This window comes from Chiloscyllium punctatum, chromosome 49 (genome assembly GCF_047496795.1).
Source record: "Chiloscyllium punctatum isolate Juve2018m chromosome 49, sChiPun1.3, whole genome shotgun sequence".
NCBI lineage: Eukaryota > Metazoa > Chordata > Chondrichthyes > Orectolobiformes > Hemiscylliidae > Chiloscyllium > Chiloscyllium punctatum.
Window position 1 is genome coordinate 54,503,505 of NC_092787.1, and position 12,890 is coordinate 54,516,394.

General features: G+C 41.1%; 1 protein-coding gene across 4 annotated transcripts in view; it reads left to right on the forward strand.

Moving 5' to 3' along the window:
• LOC140469697 (astrotactin-2-like) overlaps positions 1 to 12,890 on the forward strand; it is a 1,585,258-nt gene that overhangs the window by 889,466 nt on the left and 682,902 nt on the right. The window lies entirely within an intron of this gene.

Sequence of the window (12,890 nt, forward strand, 5' to 3'; positions counted from 1 at the left end):
AGTCTACTTTTCTAGATGTAGGTTTGCTCACTGAGCTGGAAGGTTCATTTCCAGACGTTTTGTCAACCGACTAGGTAACATCTTCAGTGGGCCTCCAGGTGAAGCACTGTTCATGATTCCTGCTTTCTGTTTATTTGTTTGGGTTTCTTTGGGTTGGTGATGTCATTTCCTGTGGTGATGTCATTTCCTGTTCTTTTTCTCAGCGGGTGGTAGATGGGGTCTCACTCGATGTGTTGGTTAATAGAGTTCTGGTTGGAATGCAATCTACTTTTCTGTTGTTACTACTAGACCCCAGGCAAGATTCCCCAATTTGTTAATGACTCAGAATGAGTGAGGGTCTCACTTCTGTTGTCCTATTAGCAAGCTGACTTCTTGCACTCAGAAAGAGGAAGATTCACCTGCAACATAGGTTGACTTGAGGGTAGTTCTTTGACTTTAACCTTCACAGCACACTCAGGCTCGAATGCAGTTGGTACAGATGTGAACACAAGTCCCACAAACAAATTCACGTGGTGTTGAAACTGACTTGTCTTTGTGCATTCTTCAAAGGAAAAAACATAATAAGTGTTTACAGTTAGGGACACAATCTGTAGGGGGTGGATTGTTATTGAGCAGGATGTCTTCAGTCCCTCAATATTTTTATAGTCACAAGAGATCACAACCCAAACTGATTGAAGTTTCTTTGACAATTTGGATGTTAATCCCATTAGTCCCATTCAGAGGATTTTATATTTGCAATTATCTTGTATTTCCAGCAGTCCTCTTGTTAAAAAACATGTTCTAAAATTAATTTCAACATATCCACAGTACTTCAGGTTTCTGAACCATCATTATGACATTATATGTTCCAACCTCACATTTGTCCATATTATATTCAATCTACCCCACATAAATCCGGGAATCTTAATATAGGTTGTACAAAGGATACTTTCTTTTTTCAAATTGACTGGCAGAAGGGTCCTTCTCTTGCGCCTTCTAAAGAAAAATAGAAAATCACGAACTGACAATCAGAAAGCTGAATTTGTTTCCCTTGTGGAAATTTATGCTCTAACATTGTAAAACCTATAACTTTATTAGTCAAGGAGATGAGATTCGCTGTGATGTAATTGATAGTACCTGTGCTACTTCTACCATGCTGTCACAGATGCAGTGCTTTTGAATTCCACTCTTAGTTCTGTTGGGTTCATCCTATCTTGGTAGAAATCAAACGTCAAGATAGATCTTGATGAGTGAATTTTGAGGTAATAAAATTAACATTAGTCGCATCTTCTGCAAACATTAGATTTGAATAAAATGTGCAAACAGAGCACATAATCAGACAAATTAATAAAAGGTTTTGACAGCTATGAGGTACTTAGGTAAAGCAAGTTGGACATTATACAAACAAGCGCTAAAGTCCTATTGTAATGAGGCGCATAAGTAGCGACTAGAAATTTAGTGTTGAAAACAGTGAAGTCTACTGTGAATAAATTCATGGATTAAATGGATTGCATTTATTTTTCCGACAGGATTGATTCCTGAACATTATCTTTAAATTAGGCCTCATTAATACATTGTGAAGATGAACAATTTGAAGATGTCAAGTTGTACTGAATTTGATGATTTCATGGATATAATTCTGTCACCCACCCACAGATGCAAAAATAAAAGTTGAATTACAAAGGCAAGTGGTCTGCTGATTTCAAAGCAACTACTGAAGGCCTGTGGGCAGGTGGGACCTACTGTGGTAGAACTTTACCTAGAACTGTACATAATACGCTCAATAGAATCAGCCACTGGTTTTACACACCCATGATTGCTGTTGAAGTCAATGAAGCACAAGGTAAGTGGTGCCTAAAATTGACAGCCAATACTTGTGCTACTTCCCTGGGACAAATTTGACCTCCAATTACTCATTATGCAAGCAAATCCAATGAAAAGTAATTTCCTTTTTGATTTTAATTTGTAATGTTTATTAGAAGCAGTTTGATTCTGTGATAGGTTTAAGAGGAGCCGTAACACTTAATGCCTTTTTTTTATTCATTTGTGGGACTCGGGCATCACTGGTTAGCCAGCATTGGTAGCCCATCCCTATTTGCCCTTGAGAAGGTGGTGGTGATGTGCCTTCTTGAATCGCTGTGGTCCACTTGCTGTGGGTTGAACACAATGAAGGTTGGGAGGCAATTCCAGGATTTTGACCCAATGACTCTGAAGGAACAGCAATCTATTTCCAAGTCAGGTGAGTGATTTGGAGGGGAACTTGCAGGTTGTGGTGTTCCCAAGTACCTGCTGCCCTTGTCTATCTAGATGGAAGTGATCGTGGGTTTGGAAGGTGCTGTCTAAGGACCATTGGTGAATTTCTGCAGTGCACCTTGTAGATAGTACACACTGCTGCTACTGAGCACGGATGGAAGAGGGATTGAATGTTTGTAAATGTGGTGCCAATCAAGTGGGTTGGTTTTTCCCGAACGATATCAAGCTTCTTGAATGTTGTTGGAGCTGCACCCATCCAGGCAAGTGGGGAGTATTCCTGACTTGTGCTTTGTAGATGGTAGATAGACTCTGGAGTGTCAGGAGGTGAGTTACTCGTCGCGGTATCCCTAGTCTCTGTCCTGCTCTTGTAGCCATTGTGTTTATGTGGTAAGTCCATTTGAGTTTATGGTAATTGGTAATCTCAAGGATGTTGACAGTGGGAGATTCAGTGGTGGTAATACTGTTGAATGTCAAAGAGTGATGATTAGAGTGTCTCTTATTGCTGATGGTCATGATCTGGCATTTGTGTGGCACGAGTGTTACTTATCACTTGGCAGCCCAAGCCTGGCTATTGTCCAGATCTTGTTGCATTTGAGCACAGACTGCTTCAGTATTGTGCTGAACATTGTGCTATCATCAGCAAACATCATCACTCCTGACAGTATGACAGAGGGAAGGTCATTGATGAAGCAGCTGAAGATTGTTGAGCCGAGGACACTACCCTGAGGGACTCTTGCAGAGTAGTCCTGGAGTTGAGATGACTGACGCTCCGCAACCACAACCATCTTCTTTTGTGCGTGGTATGACTCTAAGTGTTTGCACCCTGATTATCATTGATTCCAGTTTTGCCAGGGCTCCTTGATGCCATACTCTGTCAAATATGGCCTTGATGTCAAAGGCTGTCACTCTCACCTCACCTCTGGAGTTCCGCTCTTTAGTCCATGTTTGAGCCAAGGCTATAATGAGATCAGGAGCTGAGTGAGCCTGGCGGAACCCAAACTGGGCGTCTCTGAGCAGGTTGTTGCTTAGCAGATGCTGCTTGATAGCTGTGTTGATAACCCCTTCCATTACAGTAGTGATGATGGAGAGTAGACTGATTGGGTGGTGATGGGCCAGGTTGAATTTGTCCTGCTTTTTGTGTACAGGACATACCTGGGCAGTCTTCCACATTGTCGGGAAGATGCCAGTGTTGTGATTGTACTGGAAGAGCTTGGCTAGGGGAGCGGCAGGTTCTGGAGCACACATCTTCAGTAGTATTGCTGCAATGTTATCAGGCCCTATTGCCTTTGCAGTGTCCAGTGTCTCCAACTACTTATTGCTATCACGAGGAGTGAATCAAATTGGCAGGAGACTGGTATCTGTGATGTTGGGGTCCACTGGAGGAGCCCAAAATGGATCACCCACTCAGCACTTCTGACTGAAGAGTATTGTGAATGCATCAGCCTTATCCTTTGCATTGATGTGCTGGGCTCCTCCATCATTGAGGATGGGGATATTTGTGGAGTCTCCTCCTTCAGTGAGTTGTTTAATTGTCCACCACTGTTCACGACTGGACATGCAAGGACTGCAGAGCTTAGATCTGATGTGTTGGTTGTGGGATTGCTTAGCTGTGCCTATCATTTGCTGCTTATGCTGTTTGCCATGTAAATAGTCCTGTTTGGTAGCTTCACCAGGTTTGACACGTCATTTTTAGTTGTGCTTGGTGCTGCTTCTGACATGCCCTCCTACACTCTGCATTGAACCAGGGTTGATCCCCTGGCTTGATGGTAATAGTTGAGTGGGGTATATGCCAGGCCAGTAATGCTGCTGCTGAGCCACTGTTGGTGATGGATATTGAAATCCCCCACCCAGAGACCATTTTGCACCCCTGCCACCCTCAGTGCTTCCTTCAAGTGTTGTTCAACAAGGAGGAGTACTGATTCATCAGTCAAAGGATGACAGTACGTGGTAACCAGTCAGAGGTTTCCTTGCCCATTTTTAACCTGAAGCCATGAGACTTCATAGGGTCCAGAATCTATGTCAAGGACTCCCAGGGCAACTCCTTCCTGCCTATATCTGACTGTGCTGCCACTTCTGCTGCGTCTGCCCTGCCAGTGGGGACAGAGCATATCCAGGGATGGTAATGGTGGTGTCTGGGGTGTTATCTGTAAGGTATGATTCCATAAGGATGACATGTCAGGCTGTTGCATGACTAGTTTGTGAGACGACTCTCCCAGTTTCGGCACTAGCCCCCAGATTTTGATAAGGAGAACTTTGCATGGTCGAAAGGGCTGTTTGTGTTTTATCCGTTGTGTTTTCCAGTTCCAAGGTCAATGCCAGGTGGTTCGTCTCGTACCATTTCTTTGTTGTGACTTTTTAGTGAGTTATACAACTGAGAGGCTTGCTGGGCCATTTTACAAGGTAGTCGAGAGTCAACCACATTGCTGTGGCTCTGGAGTCACATGTAGGCCAGACCAGGTAAGGATGGCAGATTTCCTTCCCTACAGGACATTAGTGAACCAGATGGGTTTTTCCAACAATTAACAATGGTTTCATGGTCATCAGTCGACTCTTAATTCCAGACTTTTTTGTTTGAAAGTTAACAACACTGAAACTTGAGTAGCACACACTCCACTTCACCAATTGTTGACTTAAAATTGAATGTGTGAAATTTCAGTTTGATGATCAAGTGTCATAAACTTGTAGTGATTTTGTTTTATTTATTCATGGTATGTGGCTATTACTGACTGGCCAGCACTTATTGTCCATCCATAATTGCCCAGAGGGCACTTAAGACTCATCTAAATTGCTGTGGGTCTGGAGTCACATGTGAGGCAGACCAGCAAGGAGGGAAGATTGGCTTTCCTGAATGATATTGGTGATGCGGACTTTTATGAATCTTTTTAATGGGGGTAGAGCGGAATGTATCATTATCAAATCAGCAATGATCTTTTTGAATGAAAGAATAGGCTTAAGGGAGGGAGTGCTCCTGATGTGTATGTTTATACCTATGTTTGTGTTTTGGATCATCAACGAATTATGAAATGTAAATTGAATTCTTAGCTCAGTCCGTGACCCTTGCTATCTCGTAGTGATGGTTATATTATGGATCAAGAATATCAGTTCATCTCCCTTCTCTCTCTCTCTCTCTCTCTCTCTCTCACTCACTCACAAACGCACACACACACAGTATTTCTTTCTTATTTCTCAATCTTTTCTCACTCACTAACTATACATGGTTACATAGACTGTTGCATTACATTTAGAGTCCTCCCTATTTAAAACGTACCTGAAGTGTATAGTAAAAAGCATCCATTCTATGAACTTTAGTTTTGTGTCACAAGCTTATTTTTATGCTTTGTTGTGTCTGATTGATCTTGGATCCCCACAGTGCAGGTAGAGGCCATTCAGCCCATTGAGTTTGCACAAATGCTCCAAAGAGCATCCCATCCCTTCATTTCACTATATGCCACATAGCCTGCACACCTTTTGACTGTAGGAGGAAACCAGAGCACCCAAAGGAAACCCACGCAGACAGTCGCATGAGGCTGGAATCGAACTTGAGTCCCTGGTGCTGTGAGGCAGCAGTGCTAACTGCTGTGTCACCAATTGGTTTCATTATGTATTCATGAACTATCAGTAAATAATCACTGAAAAGCCTGGAAATGTTACAAACAAAAATGAGAATGATCAGTCAAAATTGGCAGTAACTAATGGGGAAAGTGAGGACTGCAGATGCTGGAGATCAGAGCTGAAAATGTGTTGCTGGAAAAGCACAGCAGGTCAGGCAGCATCCAAGGAACAGGAGAATCGACGTTTCGGGCATAAGCCCTTCAGCCCTTCTTCAGGCTTTTGCCCGAAACGTTGATTCTCCTGTTCCTTGGATGCTGCCTGACCTGCTGTGCTTTTCCAGCAACACATTTTCAGTAACTAAATGGCTCCATGTAATAAAAGTGTGAAGGAAATGGTGACCAACAAAATAAATCAAAATGCCATGAAGTTTCTGATTTTTTTTATAAGCTATCTCATAGTTTTGCTATCACTGTCAGGGAGCAGCGGTGACTCTCACCACCCGACGCCTGGAGGAAGAACGCCTCATCTTCCGCCTCGGAACGCTTCATTCCCAGGGCATCAATGTGGACTTCACCAGTTTCCTCATTTCCCCTTCCCACACCTCACCCCAGTTCCAAACTTCCAGCTTAGCACTGTCCCCATGACCTGTCCTACCTGCCTATCTTCTTTTACACCTATACACTCCACCCTCCTCTCTGACCTCTCACCTTCATCCCCTCCCCCATTCACCTATTGTACTCTATGCTACTTTCTCCCCACCCCCAACCTCCTCTCATTTATCACTCCACCCTTCAGGCTGTCTGCCTGTATTCCTGATGAAGGGCTTTTGCCCGAAATGTTGTTTTTCCAGCTCCTTGGATGCTGCCTGAACTGCTGTGCTTTTCCAGCACCAATCTACTCCAGAATTAACTTTCTCAGGCCAAACAAAGCTCTTGCAACCTTGGTGCTACATTTAACTCCCAAATAAACACAGAAACATCAAACTGAAGCAGGAGTAGGCCATTCAGCCCTTCATACCTGCCCCGGTATTTAATAAGATCATAACCTGTGTCTCACCATGATATTTCCTGCTTCCTGCCCAGACCACTTGATGCATTTGATATTTTAAAAAAAGTTACCAAGCGCTTTCTGAAATATTCTTAGTGATCTGAACCTTCTGTAGCAGCAAATTCCATAGGTTAAGCATTTACTGAGATGAAGAAATGTTTCTTCATCTCAGTCCAAAATAGTCTACCTCTCAGATCGGTGAACTTTCCGATGGTAACCCTGAAATGTTAAAACTAATATGACTGAAAGTCCCAAGTTTTATTTTGAGTTAATGTCGAATTTACTACAACAGCAAATGAAGTGTTATAATTGATCACAGTGCCCTTTAGAAAAATGAAATATCAGGCAGGGTTTTCACGCATGAATGGTATCGCAAGTGCATCAGATGTTCCTGGTTGCTAGGTGTAAATGGGATTGCACTCAGCTTCGAGATAAGACTCATGATGACCTGCTGAAGGTCACAATTGAATAATGTTCACTTGGGAGAGGTAATAGAGAGCTGCTGGCATTCTCAAAACCACTCCACATGAAGAATCGATTCCTTCAGAAGTGAGGGAGAGATGATGGAGAGAAAGAAAAATGTGTAACAAGATACCTTAAAGGCGAATAACCATCTGGTACAGGACTTTGAGTTATTGCATTAGTGGAGTTTGCATTTAACACTCAAAGCTCGAAAAGGCTCTGCAGAAGTATGCTATGAAGCAGACACAAGTTTTGGGGAGCTGCCACAGCCAATCTAGTGACATTTTAATATGGATTTACAAGTAGGCCCTTTCCAGCTGCTGTGTGAGTGTAGCTTTCCTCCCTAGTGACAAGAAGTCATTTAAAATTCTCTTGCTTCATTAGAGTATATCACAGCTGATCTCTTGCCCATGTCTGGGGGAATAGAAGCAAAGGGAAGCTGAGTGACTTGATGGCATAGTTATTGGTTTTGCTGAACATAATGGCAAGCGTCACGGGGAATAATCACTGTTTAATAACAGGAAGTGAATGAGTAAAATATGCTGCTGAGCTGCTTCAGTACCCATGAGTAATGGATGTCTTTCCCATTTGTGAAAGAGATTTCAAAAATCATTGTGAGAACATAGTTGCTATATGCTTTTTGTCTCTTTTTTTTTGACATGAAAGCAAGACTGAACATGCAACTTATTGGACAACAACAACAAAACCCATGTTGTATTAAATTGAAGAACTTTACCTAAAAATTCCTTCAGTTAAAGATTTAAAATTTTAATTTACTAATAAAGGCACGAGTGGGGACAAAGGAGTGAAATGAATTCTCTTGTGCTCTTACTGTATCCAAAGCTTGTTCATGAATAGGACATTTACAATTCCTCCAAATTTTACCGGAAAAGAACATAATAGGGACCGTAAGAATGTCTGACAATGTCATTGAGGTATGAGTATTACATCTTCGATTTGCCATGGAATTAAATTCCTAAAAATGGTTCTGCAGGTCAGTAGCCTCTTTGAGCTTCTTTTAGAACACAGTTCAAACAGAAAAGCAATGAAGAAATCTTTTCATAAATGCATTTGCAATGCTGTTAGACATAACGTTAAGTGCACAACCATTACGCTTCCAGCAGAGAATTGGGCCGAAAGAGAACTGCATGCCAGGCATTTGGAGCTGTCACGTTCTATACCTCCTTCACTCTTCCATGCTCCTTTCAAGCCCAGCTGGTATAAGTGAATTTGACTTAATGTGACCTGCAGAATTCTTTGAATAGAAATGTTTGCTTGAATTTGCTGGGGTTCATTTCAAGAGGGATAGAACTGAAAAAATAACAACCCGGAAAGCTGAGGTTAAACTTGGTTGAAATCTTGCTTGGAGCTTGCTTGTTCTTGGAGCTTGCAGTTCAGTTGCCCACATTATTAAATCTTATCGAGGCATAGTAATCGTGCAATGTGAAATTTTCAATAGTGAATATCAGAGCTGAGAGGACCCAATCGAGAAAGATCAAACAGGGTGGGGCTTTGTTCTCGAGAAAAGAGAAAATTGTGAGATGGCTTGATGAAGGTTTTGAGTTTGTGAGAATTTTTATAAAATCAATGAAGTGAATTTCCATTTGCCAGGCAAGCCAACATCCAGGGCCAGAAATAAAGGATTGTCACAAGTAAAACAAGTTGGGAAATCAGTAGATATGTCTGAACCCAAAAAGAATTTAGAACTTGATGCCATGAGGAATAATTGAGGTGAGTAACAGATGCATTTAAGAGGAAACTGGGTAATTTATGAAGGAGAAAAGAATCAAAGTTCATGTTGAAGAAGATTGATAAGAGACGGATGAGATTGAATGGCCTGTTCCTCTGCTGGACATTCTGTATAATTCTTTCAAGTTTATTTGCTCTCACAGAATCATAGACCCACCAAATAGTCACAGGACAGAAGGAGGCCATTCGGCCCACTATGGCTATGCAAAACCTCTGCAAGGGCAACTCTGTTCATGCCATTCTCCTGCTATTTACCCAGAGCCCTGCAACATTCTTATCTTCATGTGCTTATCCAACTCCCATTTGCAAATCCTGATTGTATCAGCTTCCAGCATTTCTGCAGGCAATGCAGTCGAGATCCTAAACCCTTGCTGTATAAATAGATTTTTCCTCACGTTGCTGCCAGCTTTTATTTTGTCAGTCACCTGAATCAATATCTTCTGGTTCTTTGATCCTTCTGTGATAGGAACAGAATTTGCATTCTGTCTAGCCCCTTCATGGTTTTGAACACCTCTACAAAGTCTCCTCTCAAACCTTCTGATTTCTAATCTTCTCATCTGTCCACACAATTGAACTGCCTCATTACTAATATGGAAAATATTACTGCACCCTTGCTAAAGCCTGGATAACCTTCCTAAAAGTGATGCCCTGCATTGGACAGAAGACTCTGGTTGGAGGCAGGCCAGAGTTTTATTAATGTGCATGATAGCTGCTTTACATTTGTATTCTGTGCCTCCATTTATATTGTCCAGGATCCCATTTTCCTTTTTAATTGCTTACTCAATCTTTCTTGTCACTTTTTATGATTTGTGTACATAAATCCAAGATATCGGCGGAGTAGGACCCCTCAGCTGAAACTCGTCCACTCCGTCTATTTATTTTCTTTCTTTTTCCTCTTTTGGAATTTTTTTTCCTTTCTTTCTTCTTACCTACATTCCATCCTAGAGTCTCAAGTCATCAGTGGCCTCAGTATTGACTCCCGGCGTCAGAGCAGACTCCCGGTTTCTGTGCAGTTCCGGCCTTTCTTTTAAATCCCAGCCTCAGTATCGACTCCCGGCCTCTGTGGTCTCTCAGCCTTGAGAGCCGCAAAGTGATGCCCAGTGCGGTCTGGTGGCTAGCTGTTGGTGCGGTCTGGGCTGGAAGGAGTGTTATTCTGAACTTTTTATTTCTTTACTTTTCTAAATTTTTCCAATTTAATATTGGTCTTTTGTTCCTAAGATTGCATGAAGATCTGGAATGCTGGACTTTTTATTTCTTTATTTTTAAAAATTTTCCCTAAGAATTTGTACTTAAGAATCTGTACCTAAATTCCTTTATCCTTGAGATGGCACCATAAGTGACCAGTTGTAAACTTTCCACTGTACCCATGTCAGTACATGTGTCAATAAAGCTATTTCTAATTCTAATTTATATCCTTCTAGGTTTCTCTGATATTAAAACAAAATATTGTGGATGCTGGAAATGTGAAATAATAACAGATATTTGCCGGAAACCCTCAGTGGGGCTGGCAGCATTTGTAGAGACAGAAACAGAGTTCACACTTGGAGTCAGATATGACTGTTCACTTCAGAAGAAGTATTTTGCTGGACTCAGAATTTCAACCATCTGCTTACAGTGAGGTGGTAAGAATAGGGAGGTGGTTTTGGTCTAAATCTCAGTATGTCCATAACAAGTTTGTTCTTCTTTTAAACATTTATTGACTTTTTTTTCCAACAAACATTTTAAAGAAAAACTTTTGAGTGTCTTTTAAATATTTAAAAATTTCACAATCTTTCTGGATGAACACTTTTTTGAAGAAAAGAATGTGAGGGTCAAGTGGGAGAAACTAGAAACCGAATACGCTCTTGTTTTAGTAATCATTTGTACTCCTTAATTAATTGATATGTCATTTTGCTTTAAAAGTATATTTTTCCTACATTAGATGTGTGATAATATTATTTCTCCTCTATAAAATGTTTTGTTTCCTATTTGGACTGTCATTGTTTGCCTGGTATCTGAGTGGAAGAACATACAGAGAATAGTTGTCCTTGCTGGGACTCTACTCTCCATTGGTTTGAGCAAGTCGCAGCAATTGGGAGCCAACTGCGTGATGGTGCCACTTGCATGGTCTTCACACAATCTAAAAACAGCTTCTGTCTCATTTACTTGATTAGGAGTTGATTTGCTTCCTGTGAGCGTGGGACCATGGTTTAATCCTCGTTTGCGCACATGAGCATTTTGTTAATTTATAAATCTATCTTATCAGCATTAACAAACACCTAATGATGTAGTCATAATGCCTTTGATTACCCGATTGTAATTATTTATATATAAATATTGCATGTGTGCATTAATATTGTTTTTTACCCCTCTGTGGCCAGACAAAATATCATTCTGGTTAGATGAAAGAGAGATTCATTTCAAGCACATTTCCAACAGTGTATATCTGAAATGTATATTTGTTACAGCTCCCTGTGGCTAAAGGAGAATTATGCAATAATAAGCCTCACTACAAGACTTCAGAATTCATCACCAGTCTACATTAGCTTCCCTGACTTCCCTAGTAAACTTCAGTCTTCTAGTATAGAGAAAAATATGGCATACAATTGATCAGGATTCCTACTTGCGATCAAAAGCTGTGATTAGTAATTTCTGAAATGTTCGAAATGTGCACAACGTTTAGCTATTATATATTCAACAGTCGACTATTTTAAGACCATAAGAAATAGGAACAGGAGGATTTGGCCCCTCAAGTCTACTTTGCTATTCAGTAGAAACATGGCTGATCCTAATCTCCACTTGGCTGCCTGTTCCCCATAACCCTTTCAGTCATCTCAGCTCAGGTGTCATGAATAGCTAGATTACTGGAATTGTTTGTGATGTTGGTGTACAGAAACCTTCTGAAAATAAGAAGATGTTCCCAGTAAACAGGAATCACTCAACTCCAAGCCAGAAGCAAACTTTTAGGAAGCTTGAAGGTGGTTGTGGGAATGTATACTGTTGTTTTAACTGGGTTCTGAACTTGAACCTGGGGCTGGAGCCTTCACCCTGTTGTTCAGGGATGTGTATGTTAAGTGCATTCGTTAGGGAATGGGTTTGGGTAAGTTACTCTTCCAAGGGTAGGTGTGGACTTGTTGGGCCGAAGGGCCTGTTTCTACACTGTAGGGATCCTGTGATAAAGTCTTCAGCAATAGAATCCTTAGACTTGTTAGACAGGATAGTTTTATTACAAATTACCTAATGACGAGTTGCATTACGTCTGAGATTAACTGGAGTCTTCTGCAAAACATGAAGTCATGAAGTACACATAACTGCTCCTGAAACAGTCTGATACACAACTCCGAGACAACTGAACAACTGGTTAGGCCCTCCCTTCAACAGTCCTTAATATCTTGATGGATGGAGCTTATCAGTTAACTCTTGCAGGTACTAATTGCTGTATACAGCTGTTTCAGCTTGGCAAAACCCTCTCGTTTTTTAACTCTCTGGCACACTGTTAAACTGCTGAATTAATTTTGGTCTTTCTCTCCTCCTTTTCTGAAAGTAGGCAGTTGTTTGACTCCAAGAGTGGGAGGGGTAGGAGTGGAAATTAAGTGGTGATTTGACTGTGGGTGTTTGGGCTCATCACAGTGAAACCTGGTTTTGCTCTCTTACCTGCATTTACACTTCCTGCGAGAAGTGGAATGAAGGGAGATACGTTCTTCACTTTGCTGAGACAAACTAAGACTACTTTTTGAACCACATTTTTGCCCCATATTCATTCAGAGCACATTAAAGGTCAAATCAAATGGGATTCAAAAAATTAAATCAGAAGATTTAGAAACAATACGTTAATCAAACACTTGGAAGGATTTGAAGTACTTTTCATT